Source organism: Vanessa cardui, chromosome 20, assembly GCF_905220365.1.
Source record: "Vanessa cardui chromosome 20, ilVanCard2.1, whole genome shotgun sequence".
Lineage (NCBI taxonomy): Eukaryota > Metazoa > Arthropoda > Insecta > Lepidoptera > Nymphalidae > Vanessa > Vanessa cardui.
The window spans coordinates 5165943-5178358 of NC_061142.1; the positions used below are offsets into that span (position 1 = coordinate 5165943).

Consider the following 12416-nt stretch of genomic DNA (forward strand, 5'->3'; position numbering starts at 1 on the left):
ACCTTCTTTAATTTTAATATTTAAAGACAGGCCACGACAAGCCGTTGAGTTTCTGAGTGACTTTTTGAGGTTTGATTTAGAAACGTATCTGTTAGGATGTATTCTTAGTTTCAATAATTATTTGGTAGCACATGTGATTTTTGAAATTATGAAATGGTTTTGGTTCGAACTGTTGAAATCAATGGCCGTTAAACTATAATTGGAAACAATACTAAATAACATAGCAACCTCTTGAAAAATAAAGAACGAAATACACGTTTTTTAAAGGCCAGAGTGACGTTTAGGCGCGGCGCACTATTTCATTGTCGGTTATCTGTGGGCGCGGTACAATCGGTCCGTGTCAATGTTTAACTCGGCGCACGTGGACAATACAAAATAAACATCTACGGGACATATGTAAGATTTTTTTTTTTTAATTTTCCTATTCATACTAAGAACTTTATCGAACGAAGATGGTATAATGTGATCGATTTTTTTTAACCTATATGTGTTGACAGTTAATGTCAGAATTAAATAATGACGTTTTGAAAAATCTGTAAGTGTGACAAGTTTGAAAATTGTCACCTTGATTGAGGGAGAAATTTTCATCTAATAGAAACTTATACAGTTGTGACGACCTCCATGGTCGAGTGGTGTGTACACTGGTTTTTCATGGGTACGCTACTCTGTCCCGGGTTCGATTCCCGGCCGAGTCGATGTAGATTACCATTAGTTTTCTATGTTGTCTTGGCTCTGGGTGTTTGTGGTACCATCGTTACTTCTGATTTCCATAACACAAGTGCTTCAGCTACTTACATTGGGATCAGAGTAATGTATGTGATGTCTCATATTTATTATTATTATATTATACATTTTCTTTATTTCTCTAGCGTATCAATCTCACTCTCTATGTAGCAATGTAAATGGTGATTTTTAATAATAAGCACCTATTCTGTTGTTTTATCTGTAAGTGATTTGAATGTAAATCTTTTGAGAAAATAAATGTCTCTAGTTGTTAGTATTTAGTTACTGATATTCTAAAGTAAACTGTGTGAAACGATTAACATCCAACATTGTACAAAATAAAAGATTAATTGAAAATAATCTTGTAAACACTTGAATTGGGATATCAGTCATTTGGTTAACGATCATGCACAAATGTATTGACATCCACGAAAAGAATTTCTACAACTTCTTAATACCCTAAGAATAATACAAGAAACTTTAGCATGACACATAATAATAAAAATATAGGTAATGAATATGCGTTCTGAAACAGAATTCTAGGGAAACAATGGCATGTCTAAGATTTCTTGCACAACTTGTTCTTACTTTTTCTATTACAACATGCTTCTTTTCGTATTCCATAAGTGCTTTTTATTTAAATGTTTAAAGGATACTGTGTACGTTTTCTTAAAAAAAAGCCTTCTTTTTGTCATCATCACATTGTATTCAGGAATGATGAAATCTATTCAAATCGCGTTCAAAATCAGAGTTGCGAATAATTTTACTTCTTTGTGTTGAAGTTGCACAACGTGGATTGTTTTTAAAAGTTTCGTTTAAGCAAATAGGGTGTAACGCAATAATCACTTTCACTAAGACAAACAGAGGATGGAGGAGTGATGTCGACGGTATTGTCACCATGTTGAATGGTACCACGATCGGCTGCGCTTGCATTGTTTCAATGTTTTCCGATAATTACACGTTTAGAATAAACATTGACGCACAAGTATGCTGTATCGTGACTGCATTAAAGGACTCGGCTCGCAACTTTGTGCTAAAGCGCGTCAGGTATTTCACTGTGCAAATAGTAATACAAAAATTCAATCATTGTTTTACGTATTTCATTATTTCTGTCTTATGAGAACTTGCTACGTTCTCCTATAAAAGATAATAAATCAATGTATCTTCTACAAAGATAATAAATAGCAAATTCACGATTGTAATAATTATTTCTTATTGAAAAGTTACTTTTAAAATGTGAGGAGGAATTAACATTAAGAGAAGTGCATCATGCCACAAATCAATGGGATCCTGTCGAAGCATCTAACCTCTGCGCGCCAGGTGCTACGCGGGAAGTTGCCCTCCCCCTTCCCCTACCCCGCAACCTCCCAGCACCCTCACACATGTAACCTTGGAGGAAGTTTACACACACTTGTGATAGTTTTACGTTATGACGTAAACTGGTATGTCTATGTGTGATTCTGTTATTTATTAATGGTGCGCATTTGTGTATGCGTTGTTGGTAATGCATAAAAAATGCAACTTTAAATACTAATTGAATTTAATTTCAATGCTACATTTTCTATAGAAAATAAATCATAATATCAGGTAAAGTAACTTACATTTGCAAACATTGTAAGTCTACTTATTATACTTAATTAGCAAATGAAAGTATGAAGTAGTTTTGTGGTCTGCTAAAGTGTTTGATTACTGATTTTGTTTTTTTGAACATTACCCGATCATTTGTTGTACACTATACTCGTTAAGAATTGTGTTCACCATGTGTAACCTTCAACTGGGCGACTTTATAATTTATGCATGTTCTTAACACACGAGTTTTTTGTCTCATTTGAAATGCAAAGTTCGTAGAATATATATTCCTTATTATGATAAGTATCCTGATAAGGGACTAATCGTTTATCGATAAAGCAGGTTTAACCATCGTAGGAATGCATCACGAAATTTCATGCCTAGTACATAATTGTTCGTGTCCACCATTCACAATGAATATTATCACCAGGTAGCGAAGGCAATACAATGTGTCCTTCCGGTATTTCATTCTTACGAAACACATTCAAAATTATACCCTATCATTACTACTATAAGGTAACATTTCATTAACAATTATGATATTTTGGGCGATAGTTAAAACAACGTTTGAAAAGATACATATTTGTATGCGGCATCTAATAGTTGTGCGCTAAAATGAATCTTGATGACTAAGAATTAAGGCTTATATTGATATGTGCTTTTTTAGGAGGTTGTAGTTTGCTCTGCAGGGATACCTAACATCCGGTGTAAGCCGATGCCGTGGGGAAACGAGGACCATTTTAAGCTAAAATTTACATAATAACAATTATAATGATAGTGCTATATTATGAACAAGTCAGCTTACATAATGTAATAAATATATTTTGCGTGAATTTATAATACATAATTATAGTACTTAAGTATCCGTTAAGTATATAAAAATAAAATATTATGCATCTGTATCAATACATTTATAAAACATTATCTATAATTGACTAGTGATACCCGCGGTATTCGTTGTAATATATTTTTGATTTGTTTGTGGGCAACCCTACATGCAACCTATTGTGCGTTGACGATATTATGTCAGAAGCCTTTATGCTAATGCCAACAGAAAGTATACCACGTTAAAACTCAAACCGACAACCGAAGTGTCAACGCTTAGAAAGAGCGTTATTTTTAATTTAGATTTATTATTAGGTATAAAGACATTATTAGTATTTTTTTTTTCAGTTTTATTTCCAAAAGCTAGATGGATTTGAAGAAAGAGTCTATACACTTTTTTCTTTCTTTACACCTGATATCTTGTCTGCAAAATATCACGTTCAAAGGTAATCTTAAATTGTAACAAACAAATAAACACACTGTCCTGAATATTATATTAAGATTTTATGACAATTATTTATTACTTCTATATATCTGATATTTTAATAAAGCAACCATAATTATTCATAACATTGCCAATCTGAAATATTATATTTTAATGGGATATTGGTTTAATAGCAGCCAACATTAAAAAATTGTTAAAAAAAGCTCCGTCGAAACGAGAACGGGTTTCGTCGTAACTTTAATCTGAAATCACCCAAACCGAATCATCATTGTTGCTTATAGTTTAAAAAAATGACTATAAATTAGTAAGTTTGTATATAAAAAGGCGAACATTAAACAAGTTTTCGCTGTTTGTTGAACTATTAGTTTTAAATCGTAATCGTTCACAGCTTCTGGTTCTTTGTTGAAACCAATTTCTTAAAACGACCATATTATTGTCTGAAATTTTATATCTTTAGATTTACGCAAATGTAATAATGATCATTAAAATATTCGTCAATTGTATGTCATTTACGAATGCCCTCACAAATGAAAAGAACCGCGGTCCTATTCTGAGCAATACAATCCTCACTCCGCATTATTCGTCGGCAGTCTAGACTTGAATATCAAACAGTAAAATGTCGAACGGAACCATAAAAAGTTGAGTAAAAGGCGTCGAAAGAAGGCAGCGAATTTTGAGCCAAACCAGTTTAATGAGGGTCGTATTTAAATACGAAAATAAAGCGGTTCCCACGGCGTCGGTCGCGGGAACGGAAGCCTCTTCGATGTCGCGCCGTCACCGCGCGACTGTTCGTATCGCGCGATCATCGCCTCCACGCCGCCTTTCGCGATTCGATCCGACACAACATCACCAGCCTTAAGTGAACCCTGTACGCAGCCGAAGCTTTAAAAGTCGATGAATTTATAATCAGTTGGCGAATTCGTTCAGAGGTCAATGTAATCTAGACGATTGAATACGTGATCAGACAGGACCAACGAAATCATATCGAGCAAATATCAAGTTTTATGATTCGGTTGTTGACGTGTTGTGGTGGAGTAAGCGTGAGAATATTTTGCAAATTATATTTAAATTTTAATTCTAGATGTAAACAATATTCAAACGATCGTAAACTTTAAGTTACTTTTGACTAATTGAGAATATAATTTATTTATTTAGACTTGTACTTTGGCGTCTTGAGAATTATAATCTATATAATTTAAAGTTATAACAGTTTATGTTGATATAAATCAAAAGTAAAATGACTATTTAATAAAAGTTATTACTCATTTATTTTATTTTTAAATTGTCAACGTAAAATCGGTTGCAAGCAGTTGCGATAATCATTTCAAAGATGTATTATCAACTTAAAAATACAGTCGATTTAATAAAACACAAATATTTAAAAGTAAATTGTTTTGATTCAAGTCAATAAAATTAGTTTCCCAGCTTTCCGATGGGACGTAGTTTTACAAGGATGAGATAACATGTGTTAAGAGCGTATTTTATCTTTAATTGATTATGCAAATGTGTAAGATAAAGTATATGTTGAACTAACTTCATTAATATTAAAAAGATCGGAGTAAAAATTTTATATAGGCGTGTATATTTATATAAACATACTAAGTGTAGGAGTTAATGAACTTGATTTTGAATGTTTCCACACTCTCCTAATAAACATCCTAGGCCTAAGATATTTCTTTAAATTATTTTATTTGTGATGCACTGCGACTTTTTTTGGCTTTGTTTTTTTTCGAAGTTATTATAATTGGTCAATAATAGTCATATATAGTATTTTTTTTTTATTCAATGCCCAGGTGATTTGATTTCTCATTGACAGTCTCAGGAATTATGGTATTTTCATATAATTTCCTTAGAGTATCCACTGTTATATCCAAATACATATGTATAAATGTTATAATAATGTGTATGAAAAAAACAAACCCTTCATATAGATCAAGTAAAGCTTTTTAATTCAAGTGTTTAACAACGTTTAGTTAAGTTATGTACAATAAAAACTGTTCAATCAAAAATATCAAGACGATGATGAAGATTTGCTTTTGAAACTAAAATTATATTTAACACACGACGCAAGTGTAAAATATACTTACCATGTTTCTTGCATAACTAAGATACGCTGACTGCAATACGAACTTGCTCCAATTACTTAAGAAAATTATCATATTTAAATGTATCGCACTTCGTATAACATAATATGTGTAAATCTTCTGTATGTAACTGAACTACTTCTCAACGATTCGATTGATTTGATTATATTTGTCCGTGTACTTGAACCCTGGATGGGTTAAAGTAGACCCAGTAGGTGATACTGCGTTGCGTTACGTAAATAAAATTGTATCAGCTGGACGAAATCGGGATCAGCCAGTGTTGCAATATATATCTATCTAAATATTTAAGATTTATGAGTAAAAAGCGTTTAATGATAGTTTCTGACACCGTGTGTTGTTAGATTAATTAGTTAAACTTAATACTGACCATGTATTGGCTAACCACTACGTCATCTGACGTTAGTTTGTTGTATTTTTTTTTAATATATGGCTTTTATTTGTGCCAAGAGAGACCAGATTACTTCGCCAATGTCACGTGCGATGGAGAAGACACGATGGAGATTGAACGGTGCGGTCGATAGTCCGTTGTAATTCTTCTCATTGAAATGTAAGTCAAATCTGACAGAGCAGGGTTTTTGAAATTCGAATCTGGAGCCTATTATTATATTTGACTATTGTTTTATGTTGAAACTTTACCTTTAAGATAGCACCTTCGAAAAATCTCGCGAAATTTACTCAACGAAATATACATGCTGTAAACAAGTTGGAGCGATCTCCTTTGTTTGAGCTGGCTTTCGATAATGTCAACAAGACCTTAGTCAACGGAACGAGTTCCGACGCCTTTATTTGTATATTTTTAAAAAAAGCTATTTAAAATGAGACGTTAAGACCTCTTTAAAGACATAAACCGTAACTATACTATTGACTACATATTCTACTTTGTCATTTTCCGATTGTGTTTATTTGACTTTGGATGAAAAGAAGTAACAAGACATTTTGCTAAATAATATCCTCGCACTTTGCATGAGGTAAGATAACGATTTAAGAAACTCTCTTGGAAGACAGTTCTTATATCTTCAGAAATGACTGTATGATAAACCTTGGGATATGAGATCTAAATACAAAGCTTTGTATTACAATTTTGACCTTTAAATTAAAAAAAAATGATTTAAAAAAAAAACTTTTTTTGTAACATTACAATTACTGACATAGTATATCATAGGTTATATATATCATGCGTATAAATATTGAATGGTACGTAATGATGTGTGACAGAATAAATTCCGATGTCGCAAGTAACTCGGTTCATTAAATAACGTGAATGATATGCCCATTGAGTGCGCCGGCGCAGATTGCGGCTAGGTGGGGGCCGGGAAGCTGAGCATGAATGAAACGTTGTGACCCGCTTCTCTCGGATGTATCTTTGACGTTATGTTTATTTGTATCTTATATGTTGTATATCCGGACGTATTAGAAACTGGTCTGTAATCGAAATTCATTATTAATTTACAAATCCGCTAATTTTGAACTTCCTCTTTTAGTTTTTTCCTGTTTTGTTTATGTTACTTAAGTTTTTTGCGAAGAAACAATGTCAGTCCAATGACCGGAAACTTAAGTTGTCTTAGCGAAAGTCCCGTTATTGTAATTTTGGACTACATAGCGAGGAATCAATATCTTATATAAATGATTTAGGAGTTGCAATCGACGTTTATCATACGCCTAAATATAAAGTTATCAAAAAACCTTTCAATGTTTCAAAGCAATTTCAACAGGCAATTTAAGGGATATATATGTGGCAGAATTTAGTCTGACACATGCGGGTTCCCTCGCGATGTTTTCCTTAACCGTTGAACATGAGAACACAGTAATGCCATGAAAATTTGTCAGTGATGCTTAAACTCGTAACATTCGATTAAGATATACGACACAACTTAGATCATATCTGAATTAAGTAGGTACGCCATTCCAAATTATCAATATTTATTTCTTATGTGAATATGATCTTTATACAAACGTCACCACATGTAATATCATATGACCTAATATATTCGTCGATTTGACACGTCGATATACATGTACTTGCTTTCTCGGGTTGAACTGACACGAGAATCTATAGCGACGAAGAGGATCAAATGGCGCGATAGGGAGCTATTTCTATTGGTTGTGTTAATCGGCAGTAATCGGTTTTACGAATTTTGCCGATGCTACATATAAGTTGTGTCGCACTATATATGTATTCTAGACACTAGGTCATATTGACTTAACCCAACTCTTTATATTATACTAAGATTTGACGCGAATTTGTTTGAAGTTAAGCCGAAGCAACAAGATGGGCTGTCATCGCTAAGGTCAGAAAAAAAGTCAACGATGACTCAGTGTACATACATTGTAACTCATTTTATCTTTGCATTGTAGGAAAACCATTTTGTAAAACATTATCGCAGTTCTTTTGAAATTCGAAAAAAGGATCGCGATAAAAATTCAGTCCCTTAACAATATATTCCATTAACTATTATCTTTCGAAATCTAAGTTTCCGAACGTTCATAAATTAAACCGAAGCAATTTCTGTTTCCTTTGTGAAACAGATATCTTTCCCAGCACATTAATACCTTCATCTCGTCATCTAAGTTTTCAATTAATTTCTGGCGTAGAATGGATTTAATCTTGAAGTCGATCAAAGTGCTACCATCTCGGAACGCATAAGCATACTCAATACGTGGTTGTAATTACCATAAAAATCTTTCGATTTCGTTGTATATTGTACAATAAACTTGGCGTTATAGCTTTAAGTATCTTCATTTGGTTTTTAAAATAAAGGCCACCGGCACGCAAATGAGAATCTTAAAAACTGAAAGTGCAATTTACTTGGCCGTATTTTTTTAATGAAGTGGTTTCAATATTGTTCCTTTTTTAATAATACAGCTTAACAGCAGATGATAAAATTTTATGAATGTACTTTTACTGCAATAAAGAAGTATATCTTTCTAAGCTTAAATAAAATAATACTAAAATATGTTTAAGTACTTTTGTCGTAATCAGTTCTTTAATCATAATACCGCTCTTTGAAAGTAGTAATTAAGATTCGATGATAATAGGTACTGTATTATTTTTTTTTTTCGAAAGTGTTGTAGTTAATTAAAAACCATTTCTGGTCTGAGAGTTGACGTATTGGTGACCTATTATATTTTTTTATTTTAGTACTTACCGATAAATAATTATATGATATTAATAATGATTTTATCAATATTAATATATTTTAATATAATTCGATTATTTCATAAATCGAATATTGATTTTAGATAGGTGAGTGTAGCGTGTATTTATTGTCGCCTGCTTACGAAATATTTTATCACTTTTATCCAAAATTCGAGCACCTTCGTGAGAACTTAAAAATGATCCATTTTAAAAGGAACCTCTTACAAGATATCTGAATCATTGATTCGAGATCATATTATATTGGTCTATAATATTACCCGACTTTCGTCGCATCCGTCAACATTGGTTATAAAAATGGTGATTTGTTATAAACTTGAATTTGGCGATTTTGTTGTATAATGAATATATTATTTCAATTTACCGTATCTCTTGGTTCATTCGTGGGAATATTGATTTGTTGAATGTCTGCTTGCTATTTAGGTATATGTGATAAATTTAATTACTAATTCAATTCCTGATTACGTTTATTTCTTATCATAAATCTATTTACATCTATAAATTATTGTTTTTTTTAGTATATTTTAAAACTTCATTTCTTCAAGCAAATGTTAGTAAAAAATACTTTGGTCTATTTTTACATCACATATGACAGCGTTCTTATAACGTTTTTGATAAAAGCTGATTCGTTGATATTTTCTATGTATTCTATACCTGGTAAAATTGAAATGTTATTATTTTACAGTGCATTGTTTATAAGCAGCAAAGGCGTAATTTCTACAGCCTACCGAATGGTGCTTAAAAAAGGTTTAATGTACCTTTAAACCGTAAATTTATTCTTTTAAATTGGTCATTGAAAGTTACCTTATTTAAAATTAGACAAATTTACTTAAAAACTAACATAGATATCCGGTTTAATATTAACTAAAGATTCTATTATAAAGTTATAACCATGACTATGTCTCATATATAAGAAGTATAGTTCTAACGATTATATAAGCTTGCGCGAATAGATACACAGTCTCTTCATGCGCCGTGTATTAAGTGTTAATTCCTCAATGAATTATAATGATGCAAGATTAGCGTTTCTCTGAGGCGGCGGACATATAAAGAAGACGTGTTACAACTTAGAAGCAGGTACTGTTAGGTGGACAGGAAGCGTCCGACTAAAAAACCAGAATATCAACATCTCCATAAGACACGGGAATATTGCCTTCCGCTAATTATTTACGATATATTGCGTAACGGTGAAACGACGGGAAGGAGGCTGGAAAAAACACGCTATACAGGACGTGGAGTCACCAGCACCGAATGCAAACCTATCCAACAATCGACCTTATCAGAATGGGATAAAGTTTACATTGCATCGACGATCGGAACAGCGAGCGAGCTTAGAATATCTTTATTCATATTCCGAACGATCTCGATAATGTAGAAACGGAGGCTGATCGATCGGCGTCTCAAACTGATTTGCACTTTATTACATAGTCGATAGAATTTTTATTTGTGAATATTCAAACGATACACCGGTCTGTTTATACTGGTTCATAATTAAAGATACCATAGCAGGAACCAGGAAGAGTGTCGTACTATCTCAACAGTTAGCCGGAAGTCGCTCGATCTGTGAGTTCATTCATAAATGAGAGACTCGACGCGACAACGTGCTATCGCGAATGACGCATCGAGCCATGTTAGTTTCTATTTATATCTTAACAAGAGTTAGAATTGCAAACATAGTGCAATAGTAATAATTAAGTATGAATGAAACGAACCATTTAATTGAGTAGAAATGTGAACAAACATTGTGTTAGTCGCTGAGTTTCATTGGGTCTATTTGCAAATATGCAAAGAACCTTACCAAATCATTTACATATTTTCACTGTTATATTCATATTTCTAAAATTAGTTAATCTCATATTACACCTAAAATTTAGAATTTATTCCATATTTAAATGTTGAATTTTAAATATGGAATTAAAATCGGTCGACTTCACTCTTAAAATATCTCCCGTTGAATATGTGATTTAATATTTAAATAGCACAATTAAGTACCTGTTATTTCAGTGGTTGCCGTGGCTTAGAATAAAATGTAACAACACATTCTATTACGTCACATTTTCACAAATCTATAAAGAAATACTTTTGTTTTTCTAGTAGACTCGGCATACAACGTGACACGTAACAATTTTAGAACGAAGGATTAAACTATTAGGGACATTGTTTATCCTGACCAGACCCCATTTCTTCTATTGTTCAAACAAACGACAATCATTTTTCAAAGTTAATAATAACCTAATTTTTAGATATAATATAATTTGTATTTAAACTATGTATATACATAATAACTAGCACAGCGAATACGAGCATATAATTGTTATATAAAAAATTAGTAGTCCGCAAGTACCGCTGGACAAAGGCCTCCTCTCTTATTAAGGAATAGATAGCAGCTTATTCCACAACGCTGCTCTTGTGCGGGTATGGATATGCGCTTGGAACTATTTCATCCAGCAAATGTATGCTGCCGAGCACAAAAAAAAATAAAGAAAAAAAAACATTTAAAAATTAATCATGATTGTTTGTTGTATTTGAAGCCACGTATACGAGTATACTTTAAATTCAGATATCAATCTATCCACTGAGACGTTCCAGTTATTTGTCATAATACAAGTGTATAAAGTCAATGTAGAACAATTCATTGATCGGCAAGTGGCAATGAGTCGTCTGGCGGGATCAGACGCTGGGGCGTCGTGGGGTCAGGGGGCGGCTCTGATTGCCCTAATCGAGTTAAGACGATAAACAAAAAGAGCGCAATTAGACGTGCGTGGGCGCAGGATGCTCCAACTAGCCCACTAGCGCCGGAATCTAATTATGCTTTGTTCCTTTAAAAACAAACATGACTATACTGGGCTATTTTAATGAATCTAGAGTTGGCGTTTCGTGAGTACCTTTAGCGATACTTAAGATTAATTTTAGTGAAGTGACATTGTAATATTATGGACCTATGTAAATATAGCTTTATCTTTTGTAATTGCTAAAATTAGTAAGATTCAAATTTTTCTGCCATTACTTAAAATTTGTTTTATTAAATATTGTTTAATTACTTTGAGACGACTTATATTACACAGTTACAATCACTTAAATAATGGATTGTCTGGTGACTAAATATTCTTTTTTTTTACAACTGTATAATATTAAAAACAAAAGAAAACAATAGTCATAATCTCGTTTAATTGACAATATCGACATGGCTGTCGATACACGAGCAGGATGACTACACTATCCTCTACAGGAAGTGGCCGCCGGACGCGCTATCTAGCTACCGTGTATATCTCATTCACTTTACAGCTTTGTCATACCACTAACTCTATCTCACTTCAACGTACAAAACTTACATAACCCCATCTCCCTCCCTCCGGTACTATTCCAATGGCGTTGCGTAATGAGCCCGTCGAATTTTATTTTATATTTTGTGACCGTTATAAATTATTATAGCATCGTCCAAGGTGAAATGACTTGTAATTTTTGTATGTAAATCATTTGAGAGGTAGAATATCAAAGAACGAAACACCACTTCTCATAAATGATTCATCATCATCTTATTCTAGGTTTTAAGATGTGTTGATTTCATTATTATGAGCGTACCATGTTTTGTACA

General features: G+C 32.8%; 1 protein-coding gene across 2 annotated transcripts in view; it reads right to left on the reverse strand.

Annotated features, from left to right (window-relative positions):
• LOC124538182 (ETS-like protein pointed) overlaps positions 1-12416 on the reverse strand; it is a 126412-nt gene that overhangs the window by 50610 nt on the left and 63386 nt on the right. The window lies entirely within an intron of this gene.